This window comes from Ranitomeya variabilis, chromosome 7 (genome assembly GCF_051348905.1).
Source record: "Ranitomeya variabilis isolate aRanVar5 chromosome 7, aRanVar5.hap1, whole genome shotgun sequence".
NCBI lineage: Eukaryota > Metazoa > Chordata > Amphibia > Anura > Dendrobatidae > Ranitomeya > Ranitomeya variabilis.
The window spans coordinates 227,092,739-227,105,404 of NC_135238.1; positions in this window are offsets into that span (position 1 = coordinate 227,092,739).

Here is a 12,666-nt window from a genome sequence, read left to right on the forward strand (position 1 = left end):
TGACGGAACCGTTGCCTCCTGCTGACTGGAGCCGTCTGTGATGGTGTAGACTTTTGTGGCGGGCACAAAAAACTGTGCCACAGTTGGGCCATACTGGTCTTGCCTTTGGCAGAGGCACTGCTTCTGCTCCCTCTTTGTGCAGAGCCTCCTCCACTGCCTGGACGCACTGAGCTGCTTTCTAATGCACTAGCAGCACTTCCCTCAGTTGGAATGGAGAAGATGATGGAATTCACCAGTGTGTCTTGGTACTCCCGCATTTTTCGCTCCCGGTTCAACGGTGTGATGAGGCTTTCTACGTTGTCCCGGTAGCGAGGATCGAGGAGGGTGAACACCCAATAATCAGACATGTTGAGAATGTGGGCGATGCGGCGGTTGTTTCTCAGGCACTGCAGCATGTAATTCACCATGTGCTGCAGACTGCCAACTGGCCAAGAAATGCTGTCCCCTGCTGGAGGCATGATCTCTGACCGCTCGTCATCACCCCACCCTCGCTGTACACACTGAGTACTGGACAATTGTGTAACTCCCTCCTCTGGATGGATGTCTTCCTCCTCCATTGACTCCTCCTCATCCTCCTCACAAACTGTCCCCTGCCTACGCGTTTGTGAGGAACCACGTGGCGCTGACTGTCCAGAAGATGATGGAAATGGTGAATCCTCATCCTCCACCTCTTCCACAACATCATCCCTTAGCCATTGCAGTGATTTTTCAAGCAGGCAGATAAGGGGGACAGTCATGCTGACTAGTGCATCATCTGCACTCGCCATCCGCGTGGAATAATCGAAGGGACGCAAAACCTGGCAGACGTCCTTCATAGTGGCCCACTCTGTGGTTGTGAAGTCTGAACGGCGCGGAGTGCGACTTCTTTGCGCCTGATGCAGCTGGTACTCCATTACAGCTTGCTGCTGCTCACACAACCGCTCCAACATATGTAACGTGGAATTCCACCTGGTAGGTAGGTCACATATGATGCGATGTTCCAGCAGGCGGTGTCGGCGCTGCAGAGCCGCAATGCGCGCTTTTGCCGTGCTGGAACGCCGCAAGTGAGCACACTCTAGGCGGACCTTGTGCAGCAGTGCATCAAGATCCGGATAGTCCCTCAAAAAACTCTGCATGACCAAATTGAGCACATGTGCCAGACATGGGATGTGAGTGAGGTTGCCGAGGCCCAGAGCTGCCACCAGATTTCGGCTATTATCACACACTACCATGCCTGGCTGGAGATTCGCTGGCACAAACCACACATCGCTCTCCTGTTTGATGGCATTCCAGAGCTCCTGCGCTGTGTGGCTTCGATTCCCCAAAGAAATTAATTTCAAGACGGCCTGTTGACGTTTGGCCACGTGTCATGGTTCTCAATGGCAAGAGACCGTAGTAAAGCATACAAAAGGACTAGCTCTTGGAAGATGGGAACTCGAGCTGACTGTGAGCTAAACCTACCGCACAACTAACAGTGGCCGGGTAGCGTGCCTACGTTTTATCCCTAGACGCCCAGCGCCAGCCGGAGGACTGACTGACCCTAGCAGAGGAAAATACAGACCTGGCTTACCTCTAGAGAAATTTTCCCCAAAAGGCAGACAGTAGCCCCCACATATATTGTCGGTGATTTTAGAGGAAAATGACATACGAAGTATGAAGATAGGTTTAGCAAATTGAGGTCCGCTTACTAGATAGTAGGAAGACAGAAAAGGGAACTTCACAGTCAGCTGAAAACCCTTTCAAAACACCATCCTGAAATTACTTTAAGACTCTAATATCAACTCATGACACCAGAGTGGCAATTTCAGCTCACAAGAGCTTCCAGCCTCAGAAATATTCAAAAACAGAGAACTGGAACAAAAATGCAAAACAATATTAGGACTACAAGTCCAACTTAGCTTATAGTAGTCTAGGAGCAGGAACATGCAACAGAAAGGCTTCTGGTAACATTGTTGGCCGGCATAGAAATGACTGAGGAGCAAGGCTAAATAGAAACTCCCACATCCTGATGGAAACAGGTGAACAGAGGAGATGAAGCACACAAGTTCAGTACCACCAGTAACCACCGGGGGAGCCCAGAAACCAAATTTACAACAGTACCCCCCCCTCAAGGAGGGGGCACCGAACCCTCACCAGAACCACCAGGGCGATCAGGATGAGAAAGGCACGGACCAAATCGGAGGCATGAACATCAGAGGCTGTCACCCAAGAATTATCCTCCTGACCGTAGCCCTTCCACTTGACCAGATACTGAAGTTTCCGTCTGGAAACACGGGAGTCCAAGATCTTCTCGACAACGTACTCCAACTCACCCTCAACCAACACCGGAGCAGGAGGCTCAACGGAAGGCACAACCGGTACCTCATACCTGCGCAACAATGACCGATGGAAGACATTATGAATAAAAAAAGATGCAGGGAGGTCCAAACGAAAGGACACAGGGTTAAGAATCTCCAATATCTTGTACGGGCCGATGAACCGAGGCTTAAACTTAGGAGAAGAACCTTCATAGGGACAAAACGAGAAGACAACCACACCAAGTCCCCAACACAAAGACGAGGACCAGCACGACGACGGCGGTTGGCAAACTGCTGAGTCTTCTCCTGGGACAACTTCAAATTGTCCACCACATGCCCCCAAATCCGATGCAACCTCTCCACCACAGCATCCACTCCAGGACAATCCGAAGACTCCACCTGACCGGAAGAGAAACGAGGATGAAACCCCGAATTACAGAAGAAAGGAGAAACCAAGGTGGCAGAACTAGCCCGGTTATTGAGGGCAAACTCCGCCAAGGGCAAAAAGGCAACCCAATCATCCTGATCCGCAGACACAAAACACCTCAAATAAGTCTCCAAGGTCTGATTAGTTCGCTCGGTCTGGCCATTAGTCTGAGGATGGAAAGCAGACGAAAAAGACAAATCAATGCCCATCCTAGCACAGAACGCTCGCCAAAATCTAGACACGAATTGGGTTCCCCTGTCAGAAACGATATTCTCCGGTATACCATGCAAGCGAACCACATTTTGAAAAAACAGAGGAACCAGCTCGGATGAGGAAGGCAATTTAGGCAAGGGAACCAAATGGACCATCTTAGAGAAACGGTCACACACCACCCAGATGACAGACATCTTCTGAGAAACAGGGAGATCAGAAATAAAATCCATGGAGATGTGAGTCCAAGGCCTCTTCGGAATAGGCAAAGATAACAACAATCCACTAGCCCGAGAACAACAAGGCTTGGCCCGAGCACAAACATCACAAGACTGCACAAAACCTCGCACATCTCGCGACAGGGAAGGCCACCAGAAGGACCTAGCCACCAAATCCCTGGTACCAAAGATTCCAGGATGATCAGCTAACGCAGAAGAATGGACCTCCGAGATGACTCTACTGGTCCAATCATCCGGAACAGTCTACCAGGCGGGCAACGATCAGGTCTATCCGCCTGAAACTCCTGCAAGACCCGTCGCAAGTCTGGGGAAACAGCAGATAATATCACTCCATCCTTAAGGATACCTGTAGGTTCAGAATTACCAGGGGAATCAGGCTCAAAACTCCTAGAAAGGGCATCCGCCTTCACATTTTTAGAACCCGGTAGGTAAGAAACCACAAAATTAAACCGAGAGAAAAATAACGACCAGCGCGCCTGTCTAGGATTCAGGCGCCTGGCAGACTCAAGATAAATCAAATTCTTGTGGTCGGTCAATACCACCACCTGATGTCTAGCCCCCTCAAGCCAATGACGCCACTCCTCAAAAGCCCACTTCATAGCCAAGAGCTCCCGATTACCAATATCATAATTTCGCTCAGCGGGCGAAAATTTACGAGAAAAGAACGCGCAAGGTCTCATCACGGAGCAGTCGGAACTTTTCTGCGACAAAACCGCCCCAGCTCCGATTTCTGAAGCGTCGACCTCAACCTGAAAAGGAAGAGTAACATCAGGCTGACGCAATACAGGGGCGGAAGAAAAGCGGCGCTTAAGCTCCCGAAAGGCCTCCACAGCAGCAGGGGACCAATCAGCAACATCAGCACCCTTCTTAGTCAAATCAGTCAACGGCTTAGCAACATCAGAAAAAACCAGTTATTATAAATCGACGATAAAAATTAGCAAAGCCCAAAAACTTCTGAAGGCTCTTAAGAGAAGAGGGTTGCGTCCAATCACAAATAGCCTGAACCTTGACAGGGTCCATCTCAATGGAAGAGGGGGAAAAAATGTACCCCAAAAACGAAATCTTTTGAACCCCAAAAACACACTTAGAACCCTTTACACACAAGGAATTAGAGCGCAAAACCTGAAAAACCCTCCTGACCTGTTGGACATGAGAGTCCCAGTCATCCGAAAAAATCAAAATATCATCCAGATACACAATCATAAATTTATCCAAATATTCACGGAAAATGTCATGCATAAAAGACTGAAAGACTGAAGGGGCATTTGAAAGACCAAAAGGCAGTACTAAATACTCAAAATGGCCCTCAGGCGTAATAAATGCGGTTTTCCACTCATCGCCCTGCTTAATTCGCACTAAATTATACGCCCCACGAAGATCAATCTTAGAGAACCACTTGGCCCCCTTTATTCGAGCAAACAAATCAGTAAGCAGTGGCAAAGGATACTGATATTTAACCGTGATTTTATTCAAAAGCCGATAATCAATACACGGCCTCAAAGAGCCATCTTTTTTAGATACAAAGAAAAAACCGGCTCCTAAGGGAGATGACGAAGGACGAATATGTCCCTTTTCCAAGGACTCCTTAATATATTCCCGCATAGCAGCATGCTCAGGCACAGATAGATTAAATAAACGACCCTTTGGAAACTTACTGCCCGGAATCAGATCTATAGTACAATCGCAATCTCTGTGCGGAGGTAGTGAACCAAGTTTAGGCTCCTCAAAAACGTCACGATAATCAGATAAAAATTCCGGAATCTCAGAGGGAATAGATGACGAAATGGAAACCAAAGGTACGTCCCCATGAGTCCCCTGACATCCCCAGCTTAACATAGACATTGCTTTCCAGTCGAGGACTGGGTTATGAGATTGCAGCCATGGCAATCCAAGCACCAACACATCATGTAGATTATTCAACACAAGGAAGCGAATAATCTCCTGGTGATCCGGATTAATACGCATAGTTACTTGTGTCCAGTATTGTGGTTTATTACTAGCCAATGGCGTGGAGTCAATACCCTTCAGAGGTATAGGAACTTCCAGAGGCTCTAAATTAAACCCACAGCGTTTGGCAAAGGACCAATCCATAAGACTCAAAGCGGCACCAGAGTCGACATAGTCGTCCGCGGTAATAGACGATAAAGAGCAAATCAGGGTCACAGATAGAATAAACTTAGACTGTAAAGTGCCAATTGAAACAGACTTATCAACCTTCTTAGTACGTTTAGAGCATGCTGATATAACATGAGTTGAATCACCACAATAGAAGCATAACCCATTTTTTCGCCTAAATTTCTGTCGTTTGCTTCTGGACAGAATTCTATCACATTGCATAATCTCTGGCGCCTTCTCAGTAGACACCGCCAAATGGTGCACAGGTTTGCGCTCCCGCAAACGCCGATCAATCTGAATAGCCATTGTCATGGACTCATTCAGACCTGTAGGCACAGGGAACCCCACCATAACATCTTTAATGGCATCAGAGAGACCCTCTCTGAAATTCGCCGCCAGGGCGCACTCATTCCACTGAGTAAGCACAGACCACTTACGAAATTTTTGGCAGTATATTTCAACCTCATCTTGCCCTTGAGACAGGGCCATCAAGGCTTTTTCAGCCTGAATCTCTAAATGAGGTTCCTCATAAAGCAACCCCAAAGCCAGGAAAAACGCATCCACATTGAGCAACGCAGGATCCCCTGGTGCCAAAGCAAATGCCCAATCCTGAGGGTCGCCCCGGAGCAAGGAAATTACAATCCTGACCTGCTGTGCAGGATCTCCAGCGGAGTGAGATCTCAGAGACAAAAATAATTTACAATTATGTTTGAAATTCTGGAAGCGAGATCTATCCCCGGAGAAAAATTCAGGTAAAGGAATTCTAGGTTCAGATATAGGAGCATGAATTACAAAATCCTGTAAACTTTGAACCTTCATAGCGAGATTATCCAAACCAGTAGCTAAACTCTGAGGATCCATTTTAATCAGGTGAAATCAGAACCATTCAAGGATTAGAAGGAGAGAGAGACGAAGGCTGCAGTAAGCAGAGATGCAAGTGAATCAACTAATGAGCAAACTCAGAAAAAAAAAAAAAAAAAATTCTCTGCAGACTTCTTTTCTCTCCTTTCTTCTGCCAATTATTTTAACTCTTGGCCGGCCAAACTGTCATGGTTCTCAATGGCAAGAGACCGTAGTAAAGCATACAAAAGGACTAGCTCTTGGAAGATGGGAACTCGAGCTGACTGTGAGCTAAACCTACCGCACAACTAACAGTGGCCGGGTAGCGTGCCTACGTTTTATCCCTAGACGCCCAGCGCCAGCCGGAGGACTGACTGACCCTAGCAGAGGAAAATACAGACCTGGCTTACCTCTAGAGAAATTTTCCCCAAAAGGCAGACAGTAGCCCCCACATATATTGTCGGTGATTTTAGAGGAAAATGACATACGAAGTATGAAGATAGGTTTAGCAAATTGAGGTCCGCTTACTAGATAGTAGGAAGACAGAAAAGGGAACTTCACAGTCAGCTGAAAACCCTTTCAAAACACCATCCTGAAATTACTTTAAGACTCTAATATCAACTCATGACACCAGAGTGGCAATTTCAGCTCACAAGAGCTTCCAGCCTCAGAAATATTCAAAAACAGAGAACTGGAACAAAAATGCAAAACAATATTAGGACTACAAGTCCAACTTAGCTTATAGTAGTCTAGGAGCAGGAACATGCAACAGAAAGGCTTCTGGTAACATTGTTGGCCGGCATAGAAATGACTGAGGAGCAAGGCTAAATAGAAACTCCCACATCCTGATGGAAACAGGTGAACAGAGGAGATGAAGCACACAAGTTCAGTACCACCAGTAACCACCGGGGGAGCCCAGAAACCAAATTCACAACAGCCACGGCTGTGCTCATGTCGGTCGTAACAGGTAAACGTTCATCACGGGTCCATGTGGAGGTGGACTGTGACGGCTCCTGCAGCGATGATTCTGAGGAACTGGTGTAAGAGGAGGAGTCAATGCGTACAGAATGGATTCCTGCAATCCTTGGAGTGGGCAGGACACGTCCTGCACCACTCGCACGATCTGTACCCGGCTCAACGACATTAACCCAATGGGCAGTTAGGGAAAGGTATCGCCCCTGTCCATGTTGACTGGTCCACGCATCGGTGGTGAGGTGGACCTTGCTACTGACGGCATTCAGTAGCGCGTGTTTTATGTGTCCCTCCACATGCTTGTGCAGGGCAGGGACAGCTTGCCTGCTGAAGTAAAAGCGGCTGGGCACATTGTACTGTGGGACTCCCAATGACATCAAGTCACGGAAGCTGTCAGTCTCCACCAGCCTGAATGACAGCATTTCCAGTGACAGAAGTTTGGCAATGCCTGCAGTCAGAGCCTGTGCTCGTGGGTGGTTTGACGAGAAAGGCCGCCTTTTCTCCCATGCCTGTACTACCGATGGCTGTAGACTGGGCTGGGAGTGTGTGGATGACTGGGAAAGTGGTGCTGCGGGTGGAATTACAGCGGGTCTCTGGACAACAGGGCCAGAGGTTCTTCCACGGCAATCCTGGGAGGAAGCCGAACCAGCTGCGTGTGAGCTGGAGGAAGAGGCAACACAAGCTGAAGAGGTGGTAGCTGCCGCTGTTGGTTGGCCTAGCTCTTCAGTGTGGTTTTCTAACTCCGCCGCGTGCCTGTTGTGCACATGTTTCCACATGTTGGAGGTATTGAGGTTGCTGACATTTCGACCTCTTTTGACTTTGTGATGACACACCTTGCATTTGACATAGCAAATGTCATCTGCAACTGTGTCAAAAAAGGGCCAGACACTGCAAGTCTTGGGAGCGCCCTTTTTGGCTTTTGGAACAGACATGCTCCTAACGGGTGCCAAAGTGGAGGCTACAGGCTGCGCAGTCTTCCCCCTCCCTCTACCTCTTTGGCCCGTTCTAGGAATCTCTTCCTCGCAGCTGCTCCCACCACCTTCCTGTCCCTCACGCCATGATGGGTCAAGGACCTCATCATCTACACTACCCTCTGCCACCAACTGCTCCTCCTGGGTAGTCTCAGCAGCAGAGCACGCACCAGAAAGTGGCACCTGAGTGTCATCATCAGCGGATGCAGCCTGCGATGTGGTGACCGGAGGCACTGGCCCACCCGCCTCTTCAGAGGAAGAGAGAAAAAGCTGTTGGGCATCACTGCACCCTGCCTCTTCTTCCATTTCTCCAATGCTGCTTGGCTGGCCCCCTGTTTCCAAGCCAAGAGATTCAGAGAACAGAAGTAGAGACGGCTCCTGTCCTGGCCTCTCTGTCTGCCTGGCCAATTTGGTAGGTGGTGAAGAGACAGATGGCTGCTCTCCAGTGCTCTGTGTCTGAGAGGATGTGGCACTAATTGAAGTCGATGCGTTAGCTGCCATCCATCCGACAACGGCTTCAATTTGGTCTTCACGCAGCAGTGGTGTACGGCGCTCTGCGACAAAGCTGCGCATGAAGGACTGTTCCCTGGTGAAACTGGGTGCTGAGGAGTCACCGTTGCCCGCAGCAGGCACAGAATCCCCACGTCCTCTCCCTGCTCCGTGCCCACGCCCACGTGCCTTACTCCCTGCCTTCTTCATCTTGGTTGACTGATAAAGATAAGCAGAAAAGTACTAACGGCTTTGTGTGCTTATTCCTGAACAGCTCCTAACAGGTATAAGAAACACTAATTTTCTAAAGTGTGGACTAGACTTTAATATGAGCTAATGTGGCCTACACAAATGTAAAGTGGTGTCACTGGTGTGTTTGGTGAACTTTATTATTTATTTATTTTTTGGGGGCTGAACTGACAACAGAGAGAGCTGCAGTCACACGGAGACCATGCAGACAGCCGTAAACGGTGCTGCAAGGCCCAAAAACCTCCTCTACTTTATCCTATGTAGTGTTTTTCCACAAGTTAGCTGGAGACGGGTGGAAAGACACTAATAGGAATTTTTTGAAAAAATGTGCAGCAGCCTGCACTACTTAAAACAAAAGGAAAATTGATTTTACGGTATGACGCAGTGAAGAACCCTGAGCTGGAGACAACCAGGCTATGGCTGCTCACAGACTACAGGGCGAGCTGCAGTCACACGGAGACCGTGCAGACAGCCGTAAACGGCGCTGCAAGGCCCAAAAACCCTCCTCTACGTTATCCTATGTAGTGTTTTTCCACAAGTTAGCTGGAGACGGGTGGAAAGACACTAATAGGGATTTTTTGAAAAAATGTGCAGCACCCTGCACTACTTAAAACAAAAGGAAAATTGATTTTACGGTATGACGCAGTGAAGAATCCTGAGCTGGAGACAACCAGGCTATGGCTGCTCACAGACTACAGGGCGAGCTGCAGTCACACGGAGACCGTGCAGACAGCCGTAAACGGCGCTGCAGGGCCCAAAAACCCTCCTCTACGTTATCCTATGTAGTGTTTTTCCACAAGTTAGCTGGAGACGGGTGGAAAGACACTAATAGGAATTTTTTGAAAAAATGTGCAGCAGCCTACACTACTTAAAACAAAAGGAAAATTGATTTTACGGTATGACGCAGTGAAGAACCCTGAGCTGGAGACAGCAGACTACACTACTTGAAAAAAAAAAAAAAGAACAGTATGAGGCAATGAACCACCCTCCCTGAACTGAATACAACCAGCTATGGATGGCCTATGGCTGCACTCAGACTAGAGAGTGGGCTGCACTCACACACACACACAGACCTTGCAGATCGCTGTGAAAACAGCGCTACAAGGCAAAAGCAAGGTGATTAGTAGGAGAACACAGCGGTTGCTAAATTAGCCTTTGAAAAGCACAAAGAAGCAAATCGCTATCTCTAAACTGGCCCTAAGTCAGCACACAGCGTCCTGTCACTAACTGAATTCACAGCAGAGTGAGCGCAAAATGGCGCCAGCGACTTTTAAACTGCATCATGACATCATTTCAGCAGCCAATCACAGCCTTGCCAGTAGTTTCAGGCCCTCCATGCTGAACAGGATGTGCCCACACTTGGAATCATTCTCATTGGCTGATTTCGTACAAATTTGTGCAGTTTGAATCCTGGGAACTTCCGATTCCGGTATCCGATACGCGGCAAGTATCGGATCTCGGTATCGGAATTCCGATACCGCTAAGTATCGGCCGATACCCGATACTTGCGGTATCGGAATGCTCAACACTACTGATCACTACTGAATAGTAGTGTTGAGCATTCCGATACCGCAAGTATCGGGTATCGGCCGATATTTGCTGTATCGGAATTCCGATACCGAGATCCGGTACTTTTGTGATATCAAGAATCGGTATCGGGATCGATATTAATGTGTAAAATAAAGAATAAAAATAAAAAATATTGATATACTCACCTCTCCGACGCAGCCTGGACCTTACCGATGTAACCGGCAGCTTCCGTTCCTAAGAATGAGCGCTTGAAAGACCTTAGATGACGTCGCGGCCTGTGACCGCTCACGCGACCAATCACAGGCCGTGACGTCATCTAAGGTCTTTCAAGCGCTCATTCTTAGGAACGGAAGCTGCTGGTTACATCGGTAAGGTCCAGGCTGCGTCGGAGAGGTGAGTATATCAATATTTTTTATTTTTATTCTTTATTTTACACATTAATATGGATCCCAGGGCCTGAAGGAGAGTTTCCTCTCCTTCAGACCCTGGGAACCATACATGATACCTTCCGATACTTGGTGTCCCATTGACTTGTATTGGTATCGGGTATCGGTATCGGCGATATCCGATACTTTTCGGGTATCGGCCGATACTATCCGATACCGATACTTTCAAGTATCGGACAGTATCGCTCAACACTACTGAATAGTAATAAGAAAACTATTCTAACTCTTCCACACCGAGTCCTAAGCTGTAAATGCAGAACTTCTACTCCTGGCTGTGGTTGGATCTGATGTCATTGCACAGGCTGCACAGTTATTATAGTGATTCTTCCAATTCACGCCTGTCTTCTGGGGCTAGAAGATGGCAGATTTCTGTGTTTCGATATTTGCATTCCCTGGTTTCCGGTGATAGCATCTTCTTGATTTGTCTTTGTATGGGCTCAGTATCGCATGGTCCTGCTGAGGTTCATCTGATTAGCAGATCAATGCGGCTAATAATATATTTTAATAAAAAGATGCGGCTGATATTCTGATGAACTGACTGCACCGCCACGTCTCAGCATAGTTACATTTCTTGGAGGAAAAAAAAAAAAGAGAGAAAAAAACAGCAGATGGAGGATAATTATGGAATACTTTACAGTCAAACAATGTATAAATGCGAATGTCACAAAGACTTCAGTCAGTAAGCTAAACATGGAAGGGCATAATGATATGCCGTCTGTTGTTATGGAAACCAATCTATTATCTATCCCATGTCTATCTATATACAAATATATTTATTTTTTTTATCTCTCTATCTTTTTTCTATCTTTCTCTTTCTCTCTCTTTTTCCCTCCCTTTCTCAAGGCTTCGTTCATCTTTCTTTCTCACTTTTTCTCCCTCATTTTCTCTCTTTTACTCTCTGCTTACCTCCCTCTTTTTCTTTAGCTCTTTATTTCTCTAGCTCTTTCTCTCTCTTTCTCTCTTTTTCTTACTCTTTCTCTAGCCTTTTCTTTCTTTCTCTTTCTCTCTTTCTTTCTTTCTTTCTTTCTTTCTTTCTTTTTCTCTCTTTGTCATCTTCTCACTTTCTTTCTCTCTCTTTTCTCTATCTCCTCTCTCTTTCTCTCCCTTTCTCTAGCCTTCATTCTTTCTTTCTCCCTTTTTCTCCCTCTTTCTCTCTCTCTTACTCTCTCAGTACCTCCTTCTATCTTTTACTCTAGCTCTCTCTCTCTTTCTCTTGCTCATTCTTTGTCTCTCTCTTTCTCTCCCTTTCTCTAGCCTTCTTTCTTTCTTTTTCTCTCTTTCTTTCTCTTTCTCTCTCTTTTACTCTTTCCTTACCTCCCTCTATCTTTTTCTTTAGTTCTCCTTATTTCTCTAGCTCTCTTTCTTACTCTCTGTCTCTCGCTCACTTTCTCACTCTTTCCCTCTCTCTTTCTCTTTCTCTCATTTTCTCTCTTTGTCTCTAGCCTTTTCTTTCTTTCTTTCTTTCTCTCTTTCTTTCTTTCTTTCTTTCTTTCTTTCTCTCTCTTTTTCTCTCTCTTTCTCTCCCTTTCTCTAGCCTTCATTTATCTTTCCCTCTTTTTTTCTTTTACCTCCCTCTATCTTTTCCTCTAGCTCTCTCTTTCTCTTGCTCACTCTTTCTCTCTCTTTCCCGCTGTCTTTTCCTCTCTCTCTTTCTCTCCCTTTCTATAGCATTCTTTCTTTCTTTTTCTCTTTCTTTCTCTCTTTCTCTTTTTCTCTCTCTTACTCTCTCTCTCTGCCTCCCTCTATCTTTTTATTTAGCTCTCTCTCTTTCTCCCTCTCTCTGTTTCTCTTTAACTCTCTCTTTACCTCCCTCTATCTCTCTCTCTTTACCTCTCTCTTTCTCGCGCTCTCTTTTTAATTTTTTCTTCATAAATACATTAAAAAAACACACTCAGGCTGGAT